The sequence below is a fragment of the Lagopus muta genome, chromosome W (assembly GCF_023343835.1).
Source record: "Lagopus muta isolate bLagMut1 chromosome W, bLagMut1 primary, whole genome shotgun sequence".
Lineage (NCBI taxonomy): Eukaryota > Metazoa > Chordata > Aves > Galliformes > Phasianidae > Lagopus > Lagopus muta.
In genome coordinates this window covers 4,190,713-4,199,814 of record NC_064471.1, presented here as the reverse complement: position 1 = coordinate 4,199,814, position 9,102 = coordinate 4,190,713, and positions in this window count along the sequence as shown.

Genomic DNA, 9,102 nt, shown 5'->3' with positions numbered 1-9,102 from the left:
TCCCTTCCCCGTCTCCCTGACTAGGTTTGGTAAATAAACTGGATGGAACAACATATGAACCGCTGTTTCTGAATCTCACGCCGGGTATACAGACATTAAAAGAACCTCATCTCCCTCCTATAAGTTGGAGCGAGACACCTCCCAGAAATTCCAATTTTCAATCCAAATACGTGATATTTTCCCCCAGAAACATTAGTTTGCTATTAAAAATATGACATATTTTCCCAGGAACAACAGTTTTCTCCTCAAGAATATGATGTTTCCTCCCAGAAATACCAATATTCTGTCCAAAAATAGGACATTTTCGCCCAGAAATACCAGATTTCTTTCTCAAAAAAAATGACATTTTCCGCCGGAAATACCGGCTTTCTCTCGGAAATACGACAGCGTCTCCCAGAAATAGCAGTTTTCTCCCCAAAAATTTCACGCTTTCTGCCAGAAACAGCAGTTTTCTACAAAAAATGCAGCATTTATTGCAAGAAATTGCAGTTCTCTCTCCCAAAATGCAAAATTTTCACACAAGAACACCTGTTTTCTGTACAGAAATACGATCTTTTCTGCAGGAAATATGATATTTTCCCCCTGAAATTGCAGTTTTGTCCTAAGTAGATGACATTTCCTCCCAGAAATACCAATTTTCAATCCAAATACGTGATATTTCCCCCCAGAAACATCCCTTTCCTATCCAAAAATATGACATTTTTTTCCCAGGAATGCCAGTTTTCTTTGCAAAACCATGACATTTTCTACAAGAAATATGACGTTTCCTCCTGTAAGAGATTATTCTGTTAACTTCTGTGTCTCAAAAGCTTGCTGGGGACACAGATGGACTTGTTCAAGGCCCGAGCAAGGATTGTGAAGTCCTTTATCTGAAGGACACAGATGAACAAGTCCAGGCAAGTCCTGGGCAAAGGCTGTGAGATCCTTTGTCTGGGGGGCGCAGATGGGCAAGGCCAGGGGCGACGAGAGCGAGATGAGCTGCAGCTAAATAGCTGTGAAGTGCTCCTTTGTGTGGACTTATCCCAGGATGATGGCCATCTCAGGGGGTACTCAATGACTCTTGCTCAAGGCCCATCCTCGTCACGTAGGCAGGAGAACGAGGAGGATAAAAGAGGAAATGAAAACCACGGGGATGGGTTTTCGGACAACAGACTCCTCATGAAGAAGAACAGAGGTTTCTGACAACAGATTCCTCATGAAGAACGGAGGATTTCTGGCAGCAGATTCCTCCTGAAGAAGAAGAGGGATTCCTGACGAGCAGATTCCTCGTGAGGTGACTCCTGCATGCTGTCGAATTCTCCTGTGCCTGCTGCCTGAGCGCTGCTGCAGCTTCAAGGATTGGCTCCTCGACTTCTTCGTCTACCTGCTTGCTGCCCAAGGCCGGCCACGCTGCTGCTCCCCGTCCCCCTGCTGCGTCTGCCTGGGACCTTCAAACGCCGTGCAACGGGGCCGCTGCTGGATCCTGCTGGTGACTGTCCCCGCTTGACGCAACTCCTGCTTCTTTCCCGTCTTTTCTATGGCCCTCCTTCCCTTCCCCGTCTCCCTGACTAGGTTTGGTAAATAAACTGGATGGAACAACATATGAACCGCTGTTTCTGAATCTCACGCCGGGTATACAGACATTAAAAGAACCTCATCTCCCTCCTATAAGTTGGAGCGAGACACCTCCCAGAAATTCCAATTTTCAATCCAAATACGTGATATTTTCCCCCAGAAACATTAGTTTGCTATTAAAAATATGACATATTTTCCCAGGAACAACAGTTTTCTCCTCAAGAATATGATGTTTCCTCCCAGAAATACCAATATTCTGTCCAAAAATAGGACATTTTTGCCCAGAAATACCAGATTTCTTTCTCAAAAAAAATGACATTTTCCGCCGGAAATACCGGCTTTCTCTCGGAAATACGACAGCGTCTCCCAGAAATAGCAGTTTTCTCCCCAAAAATTTCACGCTTTCTGCCAGAAACAGCAGTTTTCTACAAAAAATGCAGCATTTATTGCAAGAAATTGCAGTTCTCTCTCCCAAAATACAAAATTTTCACACAAGAACACCTGTTTTCTCTACAGAAATACGATCTTTTCTGCAAGAAATATGATATTTTCCCCCAGAAATTGCAGTTTTGTCCTAAGTAGATGACATTTCTTCCCAGAAATACCAATTTTCAATCCAAATACGTGAGATTTCCCCCCAGAAACATCCCTTTCCTATCCAAAAATATGACATTTTTTTCCCAGGAATGCCAGTTTTCTTTGCAAAACCATGACATTTTCTACAAGAAATATGACGTTTCCTCCTGTAAGAGATTATTCTGTTAACTTCTGTGTCTCAAAAGCTTGCTGGGGACACAGATGGACTTGTTCAAGGCCCGAGCAAGGATTGTGAAGTCCTTTATCTGAAGGACACAGATGAACAAGTCCAGGCAAGTCCTGGGCAAAGGCTGTGAGATCCTTTGTCTGGGGGGCGCAGATGGGCAAGGCCAGGGGCGACGAGAGCGAGATGAGCTGCAGCTAAATAGCTGTGAAGTGCTCCTTTGTGTGGACTTATCCCAGGATGATGGCCATCTCAGGGGGTACTCAATGACTCTTGCTCAAGGCCCATCCTTGTCACTTAGGCAGGAGAACCAGGAGGATAAAAGAGGAAATGAAAACCACGGGGATGGGTTTTCGGACAACAGACTCCTCATGAAGAAGAACAGAGGTTTCTGGCAACAGATTCCTCATGAAGAACGGAGGATTTCTGGCAGCAGATTCCTCCTGAAGAAGAAGAGGGATTCCTGACGAGCAGATTCCTCGTGAGGTGACTCTTGCATGCTGTCGAATTCTCCTGTGCCTGCTGCCTGAGCGCTGCTGCAGCTTCAAGGATTGGCTCCTCGACTTCTTCGTCTACCTGCTTGCTGCCCAAGGCCGGCCACGCTGCTGCTCCCCGTCCCCCTGCTGCGTCTGCCTGGGACCTTCAAACGCCGTGCAACGGGACCGCTGCTGGATCCTGCTGGTGACTGTCCCCACTTGACGCAACTCCTGCTTCTTTCCCGTCTTTTCTATGGCCCTCCTTCCCTTCCCCGTCTCCCTGACTAGGTTTGGTAAATAAACTGGATGGAACAACATATGAACCGCTGTTTCTGAATCTCACGCCGGGTATACAGACATTAAAAGAACCTCATCTCCCTCCTATAAGTTGGAGCGAGACACCTCCCAGAAATTCCAATTTTCAATCCAAATACGTGATATTTTCCCCCAGAAACATTAGTTTGCTATTAAAAATATGACATATTTTCCCAGGAACAACAGTTTTCTCCTCAAGAATATGATGTTTCCTCCCAGAAATACCAATATTCTGTCCAAAAATAGGACATTTTCGCCCAGAAATACCAGATTTCTTTCTCAAAAAAAATGACATTTTCCGCCGGAAATACCGGCTTTCTCTCGGAAATACGACAGCGTCTCCCAGAAATAGCAGTTTTCTCCCCAAAAAATTCACACTTTCTGCCAGAAACAGCAGTTTTCTACAAAAAATGCAGCATTTATTGCAAGAAATTGCAGTTCTCTCTCCCAAAATACAAAATTTTCACACAAGAACACCTGTTTTCTCTACAGAAATACGATCTTTTCTGCAGGAAATATGATATTTTCCCCCAGAAATTGCAGTTTTGTCCTAAGTAGATGACATTTCCTCCCAGAAATACCAATTTTCAATCCAAATACGTGATATTTCCCCCCAGAAACATCCCTTTCCTATCCAAAAATATGACATTTTTTTCCCAGGAATGCCAGTTTTCTTTGCAAAGCCATGACATTTTCTACAAGAAATATGACGTTTCCTCCTGTAAGAGATTATTCTGTTAACTTCTGTGTCTCAAAAGCTTGCTGGGGACACAGATGGACTTGTTCAAGGCCCGAGCAAGGATTGTGAAGTCCTTTATCTGAAGGACACAGATGAACAAGTCCAGGCAAGTCCTGGGCAAAGGCTGTGAGATCCTTTGTCTGGGGGGCGCAGATGGGCAAGGCCAGGGGCGACGAGAGCGAGATGAGCTGCAGCTAAATAGCTGTGAAGTGCTCCTTTGTGTGGACTTATCCCAGGATGATGGCCATCTCAGGGGGTACTCAATGACTCTTGCTCAAGGCCCATCCTCGTCACGTAGGCAGGAGAACGAGGAGGATAAAAGAGGAAATGAAAACCACGGGGATGGGTTTTCGGACAACAGACTCCTCATGAAGAAGAACAGAGGTTTCTGACAACAGATTCCTCATGAAGAACGGAGGATTTCTGGCAGCAGATTCCTCCTGAAGAAGAAGAGGGATTCCTGACGAGCAGATTCCTCGTGAGGTGACTCCTGCATGCTGTCGAATTCTCCTGTGCCTGCTGCCTGAGCGCTGCTGCAGCTTCAAGGATTGGCTCCTCGACTTCTTCGTCTACCTGCTTGCTGCCCAAGGCCGGCCACGCTGCTGCTCCCCGTCCCCCTGCTGCGTCTGCCTGGGACCTTCAAACGCCGTGCAACGGGACCGCTGCTGGATCCTGCTGGTGACTGTCCCCGCTTGACGCAACTCCTGCTTCTTTCCCGTCTTTTCTATGGCCCTCCTTCCCTTCCCCGTCTCCCTGACTAGGTTTGGTAAATAAACTGGATGGAACAACATATGAACCGCTGTTTCTGAATCTCACGCCGGGTATACAGATATTAAAAGAACCTCATCTCCCTCCTATAAGTTGGAGCGAGACACCTCCCAGAAATTCCAATTTTCAATCCAAATACGTGATATTTTCCCCCAGAAACATTAGTTTGCTATTAAAAATATGACATATTTTCCCAGGAACAACAGTTTTCTCCTCAAGAATATGATGTTTCCTCCCAGAAATACCAATATTCTGTCCAAAAATAGGACATTTTTGCCCAGAAATACCAGATTTCTTTCTCAAAAAAAATGACATTTTCCGCCGGAAATACCGGCTTTCTCTCGGAAATACGACAGCGTCTCCCAGAAATAGCAGTTTTCTCCCCAAAAATTTCACGCTTTCTTCCAGAAACTGCAGTTTTCTACAAAAAATGCAGCATTTATTGCAAGAAATTGCAGTTCTCTCTCCCAAAATACAAAATTTTCACACAAGAACACCTGTTTTCTCTACAGAAATACGATCTTTTCTGCAAGAAATATGATATTTTCCCCCAGAAATTGCAGTTTTGTCCTAAGTAGATGACATTTCCTCCCAGAAATACCAATTTTCAATCCAAATAAGTGAGATTTCCCCCCAGAAACATCCCTTTCCTATCCAAAAATATGACATTTTTTTCCCAGGAATGCCAGTTTTCTTTGCAAAACCATGACATTTTCTACAAGAAATATGACGTTTCCTCCTGTAAGAGATTATTCTGTTAACTTCTGTGTCTCAAAAGCTTGCTGGGGACACAGATGGACTTGTTCAAGGCCCGAGCAAGGATTGTGAAGTCCTTTATCTGAAGGACACAGATGAACAAGTCCAGGCAAGTCCTGGGCAAAGGCTGTGAGATCCTTTGTCTGGGGGGCACAGATGGGCAAGGCCAGGGGCGACGAGAGCGAGATGAGCTGCAGCTAAATAGCTGTGAAGTGCTCCTTTGTGTGGACTTATCCCAGGATGATGGCCATCTCAGGGGGTACTCAATGACTCTTGCTCAAGGCCCATCCTCGTCACGTAGGCAGGAGAACGAGGAGGATAAAAGAGGAAATGAAAACCACGGGGATGGGTTTTCGGACAACAGACTCCTCATGAAGAAGAACAGAGGTTTCTGACAACAGATTCCTCATGAAGAACGGAGGATTTCTGGCAGCAGATTCCTCCTGAAGAAGAAGAGGGATTCCTGACGAGCAGATTCCTCGTGAGGTGACTCCTGCATGCTGTCGAATTCTCCTGTGCCTGCTGCCTGAGCGCTGCTGCAGCTTCAAGGATTGGCTCCTCGACTTCTTCGTCTACCTGCTTGCTGCCCAAGGCCGGCCACGCTGCTGCTCCCCGTCCCCCTGCTGCGTCTGCCTGGGACCTTCAAACGCCGTGCAACGGGGCCGCTGTTGGATCCTGCTGGTGACTGTCCCCGCTTGACGCAACTCCTGCTTCTTTCCCGTCTTTTCTATGGCCCTCCTTCCCTTCCCCGTCTCCCTGACTAGGTTTGGTAAATAAACTGGATGGAACAACATATGAACCGCTGTTTCTGAATCTCACGCCGGGTATACAGACATTAAAAGAACCTCATCTCCCTCCTATAAGTTGGAGCGAGACACCTCCCAGAAATTCCAATTTTCAATCCAAATACGTGATATTTTCCCCCAGAAACATTAGTTTGCTATTAAAAATATGACATATTTTCCCAGGAACAACAGTTTTCTCCTCAAGAATATGATGTTTCCTCCCAGAAATACCAATATTCTGTCCAAAAATAGGACATTTTCGCACAGAAATACCAGATTTCTTTCTCAAAAAAAATGACATTTTCCGCCGGAAATACCGGCTTTCTCTCGGAAATACGACAGCGTCTCCCAGAAATAGCAGTTTTCTCCCCAAAAATTTCACGCTTTCTGCCAGAAACAGCAGTTTTCTACAAAAAATGCAGCATTTATTGCAAGAAATTGCAGTTCTCTCTCCCAAAATACAAAATTTTCACACAAGAACACCTGTTTTCTCTACAGAAATACGATCTTTTCTGCAAGAAATATGATATTTTCCCCCAGAAATTGCAGTTTTGTCCTAAGTAGATGACATTTCCTCCCAGAAATACCAATTTTCAATCCAAATACGTGAGATTTCCCCCCAGAAACATCCCTTTCCTATCCAAAAATATGACATTTTTTTCCCAGGAATGCCAGTTTTCTTTGCAAAACCATGACATTTTCTACAAGAAATATGACGTTTCCTCCTGTAAGAGATTATTCTGTTAACTTCTGTGTCTCAAAAGCTTGCTGGGGGCGCAGATGGACTTGTTCAAGGCCCGAGCAAGGATTGTGAAGTCCTTTATCTGAAGGACACAGATGAACAAGTCCAGGCAAGTCCTGGGCAAAGGCTGTGAGATCCTTTGTCTGGGGGGCGCAGATGGGCAAGGCCAGGGGCGACGAGAGCGAGATGAGCTGCAGCTAAATAGCTGTGAAGTGCTCCTTTGTGTGGACTTATCCCAGGATGATGGCCATCTCAGGGGGTACTCAATGACTCTTGCTCAAGGCCCATCCTTGTCACGTAGGCAGGAGAACGAGGAGGATAAAAGAGGAAATGAAAACCACGGGGATGGGTTTTCGGACAACAGACTCCTCATGAAGAAGAACAGAGGTTTCTGACAACAGATTCCTCATGAAGAACGGAGGATTTCTGGCAGCAGATTCCTCCTGAAGAAGAAGAGGGATTCCTGACGAGCAGATTCCTCGTGAGGTGACTCCTGCATGCTGTCGAATTCTCCTGTGCCTGCTGCCTGAGCGCTGCTGCAGCTTCAAGGATTGGCTCCTCGACTTCTTCGTCTACCTGCTTGCTGCCCAAGGCCGGCCACGCTGCTGCTCCCCGTCCCCCTGCTGCGTCTGCCTGGGACCTTCAAACGCCGTGCAACGGGGCCGCTGCTGGATCCTGCTGGTGACTGTCCCCGCTTGACGCAACTCCTGCTTCTTTCCCGTCTTTTCTATGGCCCTCCTTCCCTTCCCCGTCTCCCTGACTAGGTTTGGTAAATAAACTGGATGGAACAACATATGAACCGCTGTTTCTGAATCTCACGCCGGGTATACAGACATTAAAAGAACCTCATCTCCCTCCTATAAGTTGGAGCGAGACACCTCCCAGAAATTCCAATTTTCAATCCAAATACGTGATATTTTCCCCCAGAAACATTAGTTTGCTATTAAAAATATGACATATTTTCCCAGGAACAACAGTTTTCTCCTCAAGAATATGATGTTTCCTCCCAGAAATACCAATATTCTGTCCAAAAATAGGACATTTTTGCCCAGAAATACCAGATTTCTTTCTCAAAAAAAATGACATTTTCCGCCGGAAATACCGGCTTTCTCTCGGAAATACGACAGCGTCTCCCAGAAATAGCAGTTTTCTCCCCAAAAATTTCACGCTTTCTGCCAGAAACAGCAGTTTTCTACAAAAAATGCAGCATTTATTGCAAGAAATTGCAGTTCTCTCTCCCAAAATACAAAATTTTCACACAAGAACACCTGTTTTCTCTACAGAAATACGATCTTTTCTGCAGGAAATATGATATTTTCCCCCAGAAATTGCAGTTTTGTCCTAAGTAGATGACATTTCCTCCCAGAAATACCAATTTTCAATCCAAATACGTGATATTTCCCCCCAGAAACATCCCTTTCCTATCCAAAAATATGACATTTTTTTCCCAGGAATGCCAGTTTTCTTTGCAAAACCATGACATTTTCTACAAGAAATATGACGTTTCCTCCTGTAAGAGATTATTCTGTTAACTTCTGTGTCTCAAAAGCTTGCTGGGGACACAGATGGACTTGTTCAAGGCCCGAGCAAGGATTGTGAAGTCCTTTATCTGAAGGACACAGATGAACAAGTCCAGGCAAGTCCTGGGCAAAGGCTGTGAGATCCTTTGTCTGGGGGGCGCAGATGGGCAAGGCCAGGGGCGACGAGAGCGAGATGAGCTGCAGCTAAATAGCTGTGAAGTGCTCCTTTGTGTGGACTTATCCCAGGATGATGGCCATCTCAGGGGGTACTCAATGACTCTTGCTCAAGGCCCATCCTTGTCACGTAGGCAGGAGAACGAGGAGGATAAAAGAGGAGATGAAAACCACGGGGATGGGTTTTCGGACAACAGACTCCTCATGAAGAAGAACAGAGGTTTCTGGCAACAGATTCCTCATGAAGAACGGAGGATTTCTGGCAGCAGATTCCTCCTGAAGAAGAAGAGGGATTCCTGACGAGCAGATTCCTCGTGAGGTGACTCCTGCATGCTGTCGAATTCTCCTGTGCCTGCTGCCTGAGCGCTGCTGCAGCTTCAAGGATTGGCTCCTCGACTTCTTCGTCTACCTGCTTGCTGCCCAAGGCTGGCCACGCTGCTGCTCCCCGTCCCCCTGCTGCGTCTGCCTGGGACCTTCAAACGCCGTGCAACGGGACCGCTGCTGGATCCTGCT